Genomic DNA, 14,839 nt, shown 5'->3' with positions numbered 1-14,839 from the left:
TCTGAAATCTCCCCATAGTGGATGGCCTCCCCCATGATGCAGGGGGAACACGCACTTTATCATGAACAAGCTCAGGAAAAGGTCTGGAAAATATCTCCTCCTCTCAGGGCTCATGTGAAAGAAATCACTGAAGTGCTCCTCTAGACCATGGCTACTCACACTGGTGGTCAGACCAGCATCAGCATCAGCCAGGAGTTTGTTAACATGCAGGATCTCGGGCCCCACGCCAGACCTAATAAATCACAATATGCGTTTTATTGTTTTTTTTCTTTTTAATTAAAAAAATATTTTAATGTTTATTTATTTTTGAGAGAGAGGCAGAGACAGAGAATCTGAAGCAGGCTCCAGGCTCTGAGCTGACAGCACAAAGCTGGATGTGGGGCTCGAACTCATGAACCACAAGATCATGACCTGAGCCGAAGTCAGATGCTTAAGTGACTGAGCCACACAGGTGCCCCCAGAATATGCATTTTAATAAGACTTTAGGGACAAAATGCACATTAAAGTTTGAGAAACACTGCTTAGCTGTACACTAGATTCACCAGGGGAATTTTAAAAAAATACTGTTGTCCAACAATGATTTCTTGGACATGACACCAAAAGTACACCCAACAAAAGAAAATACAGACAAAATGGATTACCTCAAAATTTAAAACTGTTGTACATCAAAGGACACTATCAACAGAGTGAAAAGGCAACCCACAGAATGGGAGAAGAAAATATTTGCAAACCATATATCTGATAAGGGATTAATATCCAGAATATATAAAGAGTTCTACAAATCAACAACAAAAAAAACCTAATTAAAAATGGGCAAGGGACTTGAATAGACATTTCTCTAAAGAAGAGACATACGAATGGCCAATTAATATGAGAAAAGATGCTCAACATCAGTAACGATTAAGGAAATGCAAATCAAAACTACAATAAGATAACACTCATACCATTAGGATGGTTATAGTAAAAAAGAAGAAGAAGAAGAAGAAGAAGAAGAAGAAGAAGAAGAAGAAGAAGAAGAAGAAGAAGAAGAAGGAAAATGGCAATTGTTTGTGAAGATGTGGGGGAGTAAGACCCTTGTATATTGCTGGTGGGAATGTAAAATGGCACAGCTACTGTGGAAAAGTGCTATGTAGCAGTTCCTCAAAAAAAAAAGCCCTAAATACAACTGTCATGTGACCCAGCAATCCCATTTCTGGGTTTACACTGGAAAAAACTAAAAGAGCAGGCTCAGACAGATATTTCTACACCCATGTTCATAGCAGCATTATTCACAATAGCCAAAAGATAAAAGCAGCCTGAGAGTCCATCAACAGCTGAATGGGTAAACAAAATGTGGTCTATACATAGAATGGAATACTAGAACCTTTAGAAAGAAAGAAAATTCTGACACATGCTACACAATGGATAAACCGTGAAGACATTTTGCTAAGTGAAGTAAGCCAGTCACATGGATATATACTCTACAATTCCACTTCTATGCAGTACCCAGGGCAGTCACGTTCACAGACACAGAAAATAGAATGCTGGCTGCCAGGGCTTGGTGGGGGAGAGGAGACATGGGGAGTTCCTGTTTAATAGATACAGAGTTTCAGTTTGGGAAGATGACAAATTTAGAGATGAATGGCAGTGCTGTAGCACGACAATGTGAATGCACACTCGATGTCACTGAACTGTACACTTAAAAATGGCTCAGGTGGCAAATTTTATGTTCTCTCAATATATATATTAGCACAGTAAAAAAAAAAAAATACAGATGTCTGATCTCATACCAAGATATTCTCACTTAACTGGCCCTGGCTGCAGCAGGGGCATTAGAGTTTTAAAAGCCCCCCATGTGATCATTCATGTTGCAAAATTTAAAAAACGCTGTTCTATATGGGTGCTTCAGTACTTCTCAAACTTTACTGTATATGAATCACCTGGCGATTTGTTAAAATGCAGAGTCTGACTAGGTAGATCTGTGGTAAGGTCCAACATTCTATAGTTCTAACAAGTTTCCAGGGGGCGTCAATGGCTCCAGTCTACAAGTTGCACCTTGAATAGCAAGGTTCTATACTATAGCTCCCAGTCCAGAAACCAGGGTATATACTACAGTGAAGGTATAAGATTAGTTCAAGAACCTTCCCCTCTGTCTCCAGCTCTAAGGAGCTGAAATCAAGGGAGGGCTAGCCCCAGGGCTGCAGGCTCAGTTTATCCTTATGCACTAAAAGTATACTAGCTGTCTTCAGCTCAAAGTTAAATTCCCACACTTGATATGGAGTGACAAAAAAGGATTCTGACTCCAGTTTCTGGAAAAAAGTGAGAAGAGGGGAAGGGTTGGAACTGGAGGGGGGTCAGGTCAAGGAGAAAAGAGATAGCTACCATCCAAGTGCTAGAGAAAATGGGGTATGGGCAGGAATTTGCAGGCTAAGATAGAGATGCATGCCAATGTATTCTTAAAAACCATCATAGTGCCTGGTACTAGTAGGTGCTCAGTGAACATTTGTTAAATGTACAAAGGAAGGAATACATCCAAATGATAATGTGAACCAGCACAAACTGCTTGCAACTTGTCAAACACGTATTTAAAAACTGTTCTTTCCCTAGAGCAATGCTTCTCAAACTGTAATGTGCTTACAGATCACCTGAAGAACTTGGTAAAATGCAGATTCTGATTTGGCGGGCTTGGGGTGCGGCCCGGGTTTCTGCACTCTAACAAAACGTCACAGGATGCCTCTGCTGCTGGTCTACAGACTTCATGTTCAGTAGCAAGGCCCTAGATTGATGGTTCTAAACCCTAGCTGGCCAATAGCATCCCCTGGGGAGTGTTTAGAAACAGGCTGTGGCCCAGCTCCTTCAGTTTTGATTTCATGGGTCTGAGGTGGGGCTTGGGTGCTGTATATGTTTAGGAGCTGCCCAGGTGACGTTGAGGGGCAGCCTGGGCTGAGAACCAGTGCCCCGGCCTCACAGTCCTCAGATATCTGGGAGCGTAAGCTACAATCTGATTTAACGTAAAAAATGTTTCTGCTACCAAAATGTGTCAGCAGCTTGTTGAAGTATGTAAGAAAGCCTACTTAGCTAGAGAATGTCAAAGGAAGATGTGAGACTCGGAGTTTGGGGAGGAAAGCAGAGCAGGTCGGTACTGCCTAAGGCAGAAGTACAGCAGGCACCCGAAGTGACCTCACATCTTACATGGCTGACTTGGGAAACCTCCTGTCACACCACTGTGAACATCTGAATCTCTTGGGAGAGCATGGAGAAGTTAAAAATAGAATTAAAAAGTAGGTTGAACTGAATTTTTTTGTTTTCTTGAGTGCTCGCATATTAAGCGCCTACTATGTATTTGAACGGTGCCGTGAGTGGTGCTGAGCCTTAGGTTCAAGTATGTAAGTGCAAGGGGCGGAGCAGCCTGGAGGACTCGAGGCTAACTACCAAAGGCAAAACTTGGGCAGTCAGGGGAGTGGGGGCAGAGTGCCTGGTACCTGGATAAGGAATGTGCGCCTGCAGGGCAGAAGCGAGGAGGGACAGAGGGGGGACTATCTTAACAAGGGTAAGAGATCGTAAGACTTGTGTTACAGGCAGTGAGAAGAACTGCTTTGTAATAATTTTTTAAAAAATACTCTATAAGCAAACTTCTTGAACAATCCTCAATGGGATAAAAAGAGGGAAAGAAAAACCCAAAGCCTGGAGTCAGGGACTTGGATTTGGAAATCAACACCCGCCCCGCCCCATAAACTAGGGCTTGGAGCCTGTTTCTTAATTGTTCAGATCTTCAGTGTCCTCATCTGTAATGGGGGATGCACGTGCCACACTGAGGTTCCGTTCCAAGGATTAGGTGAGCGAGCGAGCACCTGCGGGGGGCCAGGCGGGGCCAAGCTCACTGCTTGGTTCCTTTCCTTTCACACGGACAGGACAGTGTTAGGTTAGATCGTCCCCTTAGACATTGGCTGGGGGTCACATGCAGCCAAACTGCGTTTTCTGTGTCCTTGGGACTTTCCTGAATTGGGTCTGAAAACTGGTAACCAAGCAACCTAGATCTCGGATGTGGGGTCAGGCAGCTGTGGGGACAGGCTTCCAGGGCAATTTTCAGGGCAAACAGTTCTTTAGCAATTATCGGAAGAGCCAAGGATACCACCGCGCGATCTCACAAAAGAAGAGCCCGGAATGCTTCAGATGTTGGGAATGAGCAGAGAGCACAGACCCTTTCCAGACACTGTAGGAGGGGGGAGTCTCACTCTACAAAAGAGCCCTGGATGCTTCCAATGTTAGAGATGAGCAGGGAGCCCAGACACAGTAAGAGGGAGAGGCTCCAGGGAGAAAGACGGCTGCAGAGGCACTGCGCCCTGCATAGGCTGGGCCACCAGATCTACACAGAGCCCCACGGAGGAGGGCTTGGAACTAAGTCATCTTTGGAGAAGAGCCACCAGAAGCTGTTTTGGACAATTCACCCATAGCGACACTCCCTATGGACCCTCGAGGAGCCTGGGATTCCACCTGGCAGTGCTGAGGTCACAAGGAGGAAGTTAGTCAACATTTGCAGTACAGGGTGAGGGTTGCCATGGAGGAGGGCGCACAAAGAGATACCTAACTTAACTGGGGGTGGGGCGGGGGGCTGGAGCTGTTAAGGGGTAGTGGACAGGAGAGGCAGGAGAGAAGCAGCAGAGAGCAGACGCAAAGGTATGGAGGACCCGGCTGGCATGCCACCCTGACCTTCTAGAGCTGGTATAAATATTTATTTATATTTTTAATGTTTTTATTCATTTTTGAGAGACAAAGACAGAGTGTGAGCAGGAGAGGGGTGGAGAGGGGGGGGGAGACACAGAATCCAAAGACGCAGGCTCCAGGCTCCAAGCTGTCAGCACAGAGCCTGACACGGGGCTTGAACCCACGAACTAGGAGATCACAACCCTCCCAATGGAGCCGACTGAGCCACCCAGGCACCCCTGGCACTGCTTATTTAAAGGCCCCAATCCCCGGGTCATGAGTTGAGAGGAAGCATTCATTTCCCACTCTAGAAGTTTCCATCCAGAAGACTTTCCACTTGCCTAGAGTGGTGGTTCTCAACTGGGGGAAATTTTGCTCCCCCATCTACCCCCTGGAATACCTGTCAGTGTCTGGGAACATTTTTTTGGTTGTCATAACCAGGGAAGGGGGTGCTACTGGCATCTAGTGAGTAGAGGCCAGGCTGCTGCCAAACTTCCTATGGTGCACAGGACCGTCCCCACAATAAGGAAGTGTCCGGCCCAACGTGCCAACAGTGTGCGCTTGAGAACCTCCAGCGCGGGTGCAGCATTCCCGACCTCGTTTCTCCCCTCAACTCCTCTTCCTGAGTGCCCGGGACTCCCAGACAGGTCAGTGTGCAAGAACTGGGTGGGAGAGCCCTTTATGGACCCACCTCCCTGCAGAGGCTTCGCTCTGCCCTGTGCTGAGGCAGGCCAGCCAGGCTCAGCCCTTCCCCCACCCGCAGGGAGGGCTGCAGCCAGGTGCCCACTCTGAAGCCTGGCCTTCTCAACAGCTGTATCTGTAGTGACCATGGCATTTTAATCTCTACCTGCCTGAGGCCTGCCTCTCTCCTCCCTTCTTCCTCCCCCTTTCTTTCTTTCAGATGGTCCTGAATCTGAGTAAGGAAAGGGGATGCTCTTCATTGGGCCCCTTCCAACCCCACTGTCATTCAGGTTGGAAATCTGGTGTCATAATTGGTTCTTGCTTCTTCCTCATTCCTCTCAATCACTGGATTACCATGGCCATTCTGCTCCATGGAGATTTCTCAAAACTGCCCAGTCTTTCCATCCCCACTGCTGGAGATCTGCTCCTCTATCTTTCACCTGAACAGTGGCAATACTAACTACCCCCTTCCTCTCAGCTCACCCACTTCCGCATCCCTGTCAGAGCGATGTGTCTAATCTTCAAACTGATCACATCTCTCTTCAGCTTAATTCGTGGGACGCTGTATACCAGGCAAACAGACTTCCACTGCAATTTTACATAACAAGTACTAGATGAGGAATGGGTAGTAATACTCACACTTACCTACTACTGACTGGGTGCGGGGCACTACTGTAAACCTTCACATAGATGATCTCATTCAATCCTTATAGTAGCCTTGTGAGGGGGTATTGTCGTTGACCCCATTTTATAGATGAGGAAACTAAGGCATAGAGAGGCTAAGTAACCTGCTTACGGTCACAAAGCTAGTACATGATGGAGCCAGATTGCGTGTCTAAGCCCACGGGCTCCAGAATTGGTATTCGTGGACACTACACTAGACACTTTCTCTCACTATACCAAACTCGTCTTAAACCAAGTGAGATGGGGACACAGTGGACAGAGCAAGCACCACTGCCTGCAGGAGCAGAGCTCCCCCTAAGAGGCAGGCAGTGGTGAGATGGCCAAGGGGAGAAGATGGAGAGAGTGTCCCGGGCTGAGGGGCCAGCACGACACGTGGACAAGCCAGCTTGTGTTGTGCACTGAGGCTCCGTTTGGCTGGAGCCCAGGATAGGGGAGGGCAATCTTTGGGAAGGAGTGTAGCTGAGGAGGCTGGAAGAGAGTGGCGGGCTCGCGAGCAACGCTAGCCAGAACAGGCTAGGGAATGATAGGATACGACCCAGTTGGGGGATCGTGTTAGACCACTGCGGGGGTGGCGGTGGGGTACAGCAGCGGGTGTGGGGTGCAGAGAAAGCCATGGGAGGGTGCTGCTGGAGGCTGAGACTCCAGTTGGGAAGCAAATACTGTGCCCAAGTGGGAGAGAAAACTGGAGGTGCCACCAGTCACTCACTCATTTATTCATTCCAGATTCCCGCGCACACACACGGGATCAGGCACCGTGCCCAGCTTTGGGAAGGCAGCTGAGGACAAAATAAAGGCCTTGCCCCATGGAGCGTATGTTCTGAGGCTCAGTCATGGGCGACTCTCCACCTTGTCTCTGTCCTGGTCCTCCGCATTGCCAAATGCTAGACCTATGGCTCCCCCACCCCGAGGGGCTGCTGTGTCCTATGCATCTTCCCCAGCAGCCAGAAAATATAAGGCTTCCTTCTCTTTCCCTCTACCTGGGGAAAGCACCACATGCTGTCTGCAGCTGCACTCACAGATAGAAGGCAGACTTGGTCCTGCTCCAGAAAAGCCAGAGGAAAACTCAGGGGACCCAGGCTAGGAGGTGCCACAGAGCCTAGCAGGCTAATGAAACGGGGCTACGGAAAGTGAGAGGACAAATGGAGTCTCCTAACCTTATGCACAGGGCACAGCAGGTGCCTCAGAAATATTATTAATTGCTTAGGCTCCCTGGTCTGTAAATCAGGAAGTGAAATGAGATAATGCCTGTTAAGCACTGAGCACAGTGCCTGGCAAACACAAAGTCCGTACATGGTAGGTAACGGTAACAGCAATCACACTATCACTACTGCTAACAAATGTCTGTCGAATGAAGGAATGCCGTTCAGGAGGTGGAGCCCAGGCCCACCAGGTATTCCCCTTCCAGAAGCAGTTGCCAAAGTTGAATGGAATGCCTGGGACTGTCAGCCTTTGAGAGATAGGCTTGCTTCTGTGACTAATTTGTCTAGGGGGCCTGGTGGATGGAGTTCTTTGACTTTCAAAACACAGGACCCCTCAATTTACTGACATATACACACACATACTCAAACAGTAGTAGATGCCCATGGGCCAGGTTAGAAATGACACCTAAGGCAGAGCTCCCGACCTCAAGGAGCTTACAGTCGAGTAGGGGTGAGGCACAATACGGAGGGATAAGCTGCAGCCTGTAAGAGGGAACTGTCTAGGGAGGCAAGGTAGGAAGGGCAGGTAGAAGGAAAGAAGGAAAATTGAGATTGCAAGGGAGCTGCATGCTAGGTGGATTTCCAGATCAAGGCCTGGGTACGACACAGCTCAGTGCACTAGGCAAAGGCAGTTGTTGCTGGAAGGCAGTGTCCGGGGTGTGGAGTGCAGGGTGTGGGAGAAGGTGGAGGCAGCAGGCAGTAGCCTATAGAGCCTGCAAGGTCAGGAGCCTGGAGTCATACCACGGGAGAGGGTTTGACGTTGGCTAAGACATGATCAGACTTGCATTTTATTTAAAAAAAAATTTTTTTTTTTTTAATGAGAAAGAGAGATTCAGATGTGGGGCAGCAGTGTTCAGAACAGGCGGGCTGTGCTTCTGAAAAGTGACTGAGTCTCACAGAGGGGACTGGCATCCTGGGGCAGGGGAGTGGCATGACACTGGCCGACCTCCAGAGTTCTTTTCCAGGCCTAAGAGTCTACAGGTCAGGGATTTTTGTTTTTTGGTTGGTTTTTTTTTTTCCCTAAATCACTTAAAATGCATTAGTGGACCTTGCTATTTAGAAGCATGCCCCTAGGAATCCTTCAGTGAAGCAGTGATTCACTCCCTAGTCTGTCTTGAGTGGAAATCCAAATTATCATGTATTCTATTGGCTGAAAGCAAAGGCATACTTATACTGAGCTTCCTTGCGGCAGCCTGGTGGGAAGGGAAGTGGAGCGAGCATGCAGAGGGCGGTAAAGAGGAGGAGAAACTCGGCCTTGCTCAAGGCTCAGAGCCGGCCACCACCTTGTAGGCTGGGCCCTGCCTGGGGTCCTCAACCTCTGCTTGAGCAGTGGGACCTTGAAGCCTCTAGAGCCCTCTGGGAAGAAGGAGCTAGAAGGAAAACTGGCCAGTTTGGAGATCCACTTTCATACCAAGAGCCACCTCTGCCCCAGAACGGCCACCTACATTCACTTATTGATTCAACCACCCACGGAGTTCTTCCACGTGTCAAGCACCATGCCAGGCACTGAGTTTATTATGGCTGAGAACAAAAGACACAGTGCCTCCCCTGACACTGCTTGCGAGGCAGTATCTCTCCTTCTCAGGGACTCTTGTGTCCCCACTTGCAAAAGCCTCCATGGACACATATAGCTTCTGAGATGAGAGGTGCATGATTACGATTTCCAAGAAAGAGTCTGTTCTTAGAGACCAGGATGAAAGGGAATGCGACATCACTTAGACAACGAGTCTGTAGGTGACCGAAAGGGCCTGTCTGCTTAGCTCCTCTGATTACAGGGATTGACCAGGGTGTAACTTTGATCCTCTAAGGAGAGACTCAAGTGACTGCCTACCACCAATCCTGAGCACGCAGAAAGCGAGACCAGAGATGGGCCTTCGATGGAAAATACCAGCCGAGGTTGCTCCTCTCAGTCCCGCAGGAGCTCTTCTGCCCATGCAGGTGGGGATCGGGCCCCCAGGCCTGTTCCTCACCCAGCAGCTGAGTCAGGATTTGCCTGGCACAACGGGTCCTTAAAGAAGCCTTGAAAGGAAGGCAGGGCAGGAATGCCGAGGGAGAAAGCTCCACTGGAGGCTGCTCTCCAGACAGGTGGAGGCTGTTGTTAGGGAGGAAGTCCCCGCAGTCTCTCCCTTGGTCAATGGGACACCCTGAGCTCAGCAGTGATTCCCGTGACCTTGTCACTGTACTTGCTGGGTGCAAACAAAGATAACAGTAACTAGAAACAACAGGAAGGGTCATTTTATATACTCTCTGCACTTGCAATTCTTCTGTGGCTAATTAAAGTAATATGTCAAAACGTCCCTTGGAAGAGATCTTTAAGAATATGTCTGTTAAGTAAACAAGGTTTTACTAATTAATGACACGCCTTCTCAACCCTCCAGTGAAGCTCCTTGCAGAACTTCCCAGTGCCAAGAGGGTCGAGCAGGAAAGGGTGGAGAAGTTCCCACCTCCCCTTCTGGAGGGAGTGGGGACAAATCCAATCGCTTGTCATTTGTGAAGCTATCAGTTTCTCCTCCGGATGTTGATCGGATTTCCTGGGCTGGAACCAACTTACAGGGCCAGGGTACTGGAATGTTTCCAAGAAGAAAACGCTTTGCTTCTTAAGAAGTCAACATGATTTCTTTCAAGGAAAATTTTTATCTTTTCTTTTTTAAGTGCCTAGGGCTTTTGAAGGGCAAATCTTTGGACTTTTCTCTCGAGATAATGATTATGATGTACTTACCATTTGTTAAGACCACCCACTCCCCACCACACACACGCTCAGAGAGGCCTGGGGGTAGGGGAACGATGCGCCCGATATTACACAGTGAGTCAGTGGCACAGCCAGAAATAGAACTTTCTAAACTCCCAAATTCTTAATAATAGCAATATTAATAATAGTCTCTTCATAATTGTCTAAGTGTTTTCACAGCTCACAGTTAATCTTCACAACATCTTTGAGAGAGTCTGGGTAAGTTGGTCTCAGCAAACAGCAGGTCTGAGTTCCAGACCAGCGTGGCCGCTCACTTGCTATAGGACCCTTGCTAGTCTTTCCATCTCTCTGGATCTCAGTGCCCTCAGCTATGAAATGGGAGAGCAGGATGAGAACACCTCTGCAATCCCTCCCATTAACAGCATGCTACGATCCTGCGTGGCACCGCCCCAGTCCCAGTTTCTCAGCCTGGCACTACATTTAGGCCAGACAATTTTTTTGTTGGGGGGCTGTCCAATGTACTGTAGGATGTTTAGCCTCATCCCTGGCCTCTACCCACTGGATGCTAGTAGCACTCCCTAGCCCAATGTCTCCAGACACTGTCAAACGTCTGAGAGGCAAAGTAGGCCCCCTAGTCACTGCCAAAGAACTTCAATAAGGTCAAGATCATGAGTGGTTCAGTGGCAAAAGTCCCCAAACCCTTCAGGCCTTTCTGTGTGTTTTTCAAATACAGCCTCCAAGTCTTTTGCTGCTTCTCATTTCTTAAATGCCCTAAGTGGTCCAGGGTGTGTTGAGTGTGATAATGAACCAATTGATGTCATACTTTTTCCTAAGGAGAGTTCACAGGTTTATGTCCCCCAAGCAACCAGCCAGGCTTCCCCGAAATCCTTCGCAGAGCCCCAGCTGGCCTGGAAGCCTGTATCTGCAGCCTGCAGGAGGCTCGGTGAGCACAGATTTGTCAGCACTCTTAAATCACTGGGCTCCGGGAAGGCTTCTCCCAGCACAAAGATCCTTCCTTAGGAATCAATAGCTCAGGGCCCTTCATCACATTCAGAATTATCCTGGGACCTGTAAAATTTCTTTTCCCCAAGTATGGCAGAACTCCCAAATGAAACCCCCAAGGTGGGCGAAGGAAGAAGGCAAGGAGGGAGCCCTGCCAGGAAGACCTTGTCTATGAGCCCAGATGTTGCAGTGAGCAGAGGGCCGATATGCAAACCTGGACACTCAAGTCTCGCTTGCCTGGAAACAGAAGGCTCAGTGTGGTTCCTGGTGATCCCACAACAATATCCCCTTCTAGCTGAATACCTTTTTTATGTCTTACCAAGGGCAGAGGCATGTTAGAGACTATCTTCCTTGATCTTCGCTAGCCTACCCTCATCACAGGGTGCCCTCTTCACCTTTTTGCAGAGGAGGAAACTGAGGCACGCAGAGGTTAAACAGTTTGTCCAAAGTCTCTAAGCCAGTAAGTGAGGGGGCCAGATCCTAAGCCTGTGTCCTTTCTACTATACGGGCTGCCTTCCCAATGACAGTAAGGTAAGTGTCAGCCATCCAGTGGGGCTCACAAAAGGAGTGGCTTCTTGACTTCTCAGGGTCTAATGCCACTTCTCAAACTCTATGTCCTCTCCCCCATTCAACCAAAATGCAGAGATCCTATGCTATAGCCATGTTTTACGTAATTATATTCCTCTCCTTATCCAGACTAGACCAAGCCTTGGGAATGCAGGCACATGTCTTCAGCTAGAGCCGGGAGCTGGCGTGGATCTCAAGCACAGCCTCTCAGAACTCCACTTCTTAAAGAAGGGGCTCTTGCTGTCTGGTGGTCCACGTAATCCTACTACCTCCCTCCTCCCCCTGAAGACTAAGACCCGACTTGCCTGTGAGCCTGAAGGAGAAGAGGAAACTCAAGCATCTTCCCTGGCAACAAGCATCCCTTGGGTGAGCTTTAGGGACAGAAGAGGATCTGGCTCTCGGAATTCTGAGGCTTGGCAGTACTAGCTCCTCCTGAGGGTCTAGCCACCAAGTCTGCCGAGGCTCGAGCAGAACCCAGAGGAGCTCTATACAGTGTGCAAAGAAACAGGATGGAGAGAAGAAACCGAGGGGCGGCCCACAGGCCACTCAGCAAACCTCCTTCCCAGGGCCCAGCTCAGATGTCGGCAGTCAGACTCACAGAACAGAAAAAGAGCAGTGGAAATGGTAGCATCTTCCAGGTCACCAAAGAAGCCCTAACATGAGGATTTGCAAAAATAGAATATCCTAGCACTCTGACCTTGAGCTGGGAGCAGCAAAGATGGGGAAATGGGCAAATAACGGTTGGTAACTCTCCACTCCACCCAGTATCTGAGTAATGGAGGTGTCACAGGCAGTGGTATGATGCAGGACAGGGCGACCCTACTCCAGCATGCCTTTGTGAAAGAAAGGAAGAGCTTTGGCTTGGGTTCCAAGGCACAGTGAAGGACTGGGCACTTCCGATTCCTACATGCATGGATAGAGAACTGGAGTTGCTTTGTCTCTAGCTAAAAGACTGCTTGGAATAATGAGATAAGATAGTGGATGAAAGGGAAAATACAATTAGGAATTTCTATTACCTGTGTATGTACATTACAAGAACTTTATCTGCTCCTCACTCTGAATAATTGATTTGAAGGAAACATCCCCAAATTTACTAAACTTATTAATTGACCAATGTCAGCAGCTAGGAGTACCTAGTGTGCCAAGAACATACGTCCATCTCCATAGTAAAGAGGAAGCAGGTCAGAGTGGAAAGAGCTCTGATCAGAGAACTGGAAATCCTGACACCTCATCCAATGACTTCCATCAAAGAGCCATTGTGACCTTGGACCAGACACTTGCCTTCACTGGTCTTCAGCTTTCTCACCTGTAAATTAAGTATGCATGTGAGTGTTGGGGATGGGATGAGGTTGAACTGGATGCTCTTCAAGGATCCTCCCTTCTAGCCCTAATGTTCTTGGACTCCATGAGCTCCTAACAAGTTCAAAGGACACACCAGAGCCAAGCACAAAGGAATGATCTCAGAGAGCAGGTGGGGCTGAGTACTAGCTCTCTGTCCTTGGAATGTTGTACGTGCATCTGCCCCCGTTGCACCTGAGATCACAGGACCACATGATGTCCAGGAAATCTATGGTAGAAGGGCTTCAATAATGAAGGTGAGGTTTGGGGTCTGTGGTCTGTGCTTGCCTGTGGTCAGGGAACAGCATGAAGTGGGAAAGTCAGTAGTCTTGACCTGGGCGACTTTGGCGCCCCCTACCGGACATCAAGGAGCCTGCTTCACCTTTAACCTCTGATCACTTCAGCAGGAAGCAAGGAAGATTGAGAACAGGAGACTGTCACAAAGCCCTTTAATAGGACTGCCTTTGTGGTCTCTAGGCCTGTCTCCATAACAGCGTATGTTTAACTCCCTAGAATTACACAGACTATTGGTCCACACATTCACAGGCAACCTGTGCATCAATAGGACGTCTTAAGCAAACATCAAGATGCCAGGTAATAAACATCAGGGTTCAGAACACCAGGTGCAACCCAGATGGAGAGAAGGGAAGAAAGGGCAACAGGCAGGTATCCACAAATCCCCAGTGGAGAGAAGGTGTTGGGAAATGCAGCAGAAAAAATGTTGACTGCAGGCAGAGGATGGAGCTGGGTTTGGGGTTATGGATTGATAACCCCCATAAAAGATCTCCAGGTTGAAGCTACTCTAGGAGTTTAAAAGACCCACCCATGTTCAGGAATGGTATACAGATGAAGGATATACCCCAACTGAGGAGCATGCCTTTGACCTTCTCCACAGTCCCTAAGTGCCAATGGGAAACCAGAATATTCTAATTGTGGGCCACTGTGCCAGCATCAAGACCCTCAACCCCCTTCATTGCTTCTTAAATCGACTTTGGGACATGCTACCAGAATGAAGTTCTTAAGCCAGAGAGAGAGAAAATGCTTCCTCAAAAGCTATATTGGAAGAACCACCATGTTCACACTTTTCCATCCTCCATCTCCCCTTCCTCACGGCCAGAGTGAGGTACAGCATGACTGTGAATTCACTCTGCTTCAGTCTTGGGTATGTCCAACCCCAAGGCATCGGGGTAAAAAATCTCCCATCAGTAGCATTTGTTTTCCCACCTGAGTTCTCCCCTAATTCAAGGCAGCATTACAGAGCTGTCCCCTATTCTTGGAACCTTTTCCCTTTTTTTTCCACCTGGCTTCACTTGGGAAGTCCTGCACCCATCCCAGAAGGCATCTCAAGTGTGACTCAAGAACGTGTCCTGCCTGGAGAGTAGAAGCACCTCCTGGGACGCACAGAAGCCACACTAGGTGCACACTCCACAACCGCCGGCAGCAATATTCATTAGTCATTCCCCGAGGAAGGGGAGTACTCCCACCCCCCTCCAACCCCAGGAGCATTTCCCGACCACTCTGGGGGGTTCCCATCCAGGCTGGGATGACTTTGGACTCTTGAGTTGGTTTCTGCAGAAACGGGACTAACAGGGCTCTCAACTACTATACTGCGAAGAAGCGAGCTGCATTGTTGGGCATGCCCCCAAGTCTGGCCTGCTGCCCCATCAAAGCCTCCATGTGCCCCCATGGGCCGAGGAGCATCCCCGGTTCCCCCTGGAATGCCTGAAGCTGATTTGCCTGAGACAGGCTGCGAGCGAGGAGACCACACCTCGGTCCAGCAAAGGCTGCTGGCAGCTACGCCGCTCGCGGGGCTGGCTCCCAGAGCTCTCGGCCACCGAGCGCTGTGCCTAGGAGCTCGGCTTCCCCGGGGAAGAAGCACCAGCTCCCGGGGGCTCTTCCCCATCCTGGCAGCGTAGTAGGTGAGCTACTACTACTGGTCGAGGCTAGTAGCTTCCCCGGCCCGGAGCTGAGCCCGGCTGGGTGACTCCCAAATCTC

Source organism: Crocuta crocuta, unplaced genomic scaffold (assembly GCF_008692635.1).
Source record: "Crocuta crocuta isolate KB4526 unplaced genomic scaffold, BGI_CrCroc_1.0 scaffold170, whole genome shotgun sequence".
Classification (NCBI taxonomy): domain Eukaryota; kingdom Metazoa; phylum Chordata; class Mammalia; order Carnivora; family Hyaenidae; genus Crocuta; species Crocuta crocuta.
Note: the sequence above shows the minus strand (reverse complement) of the source record.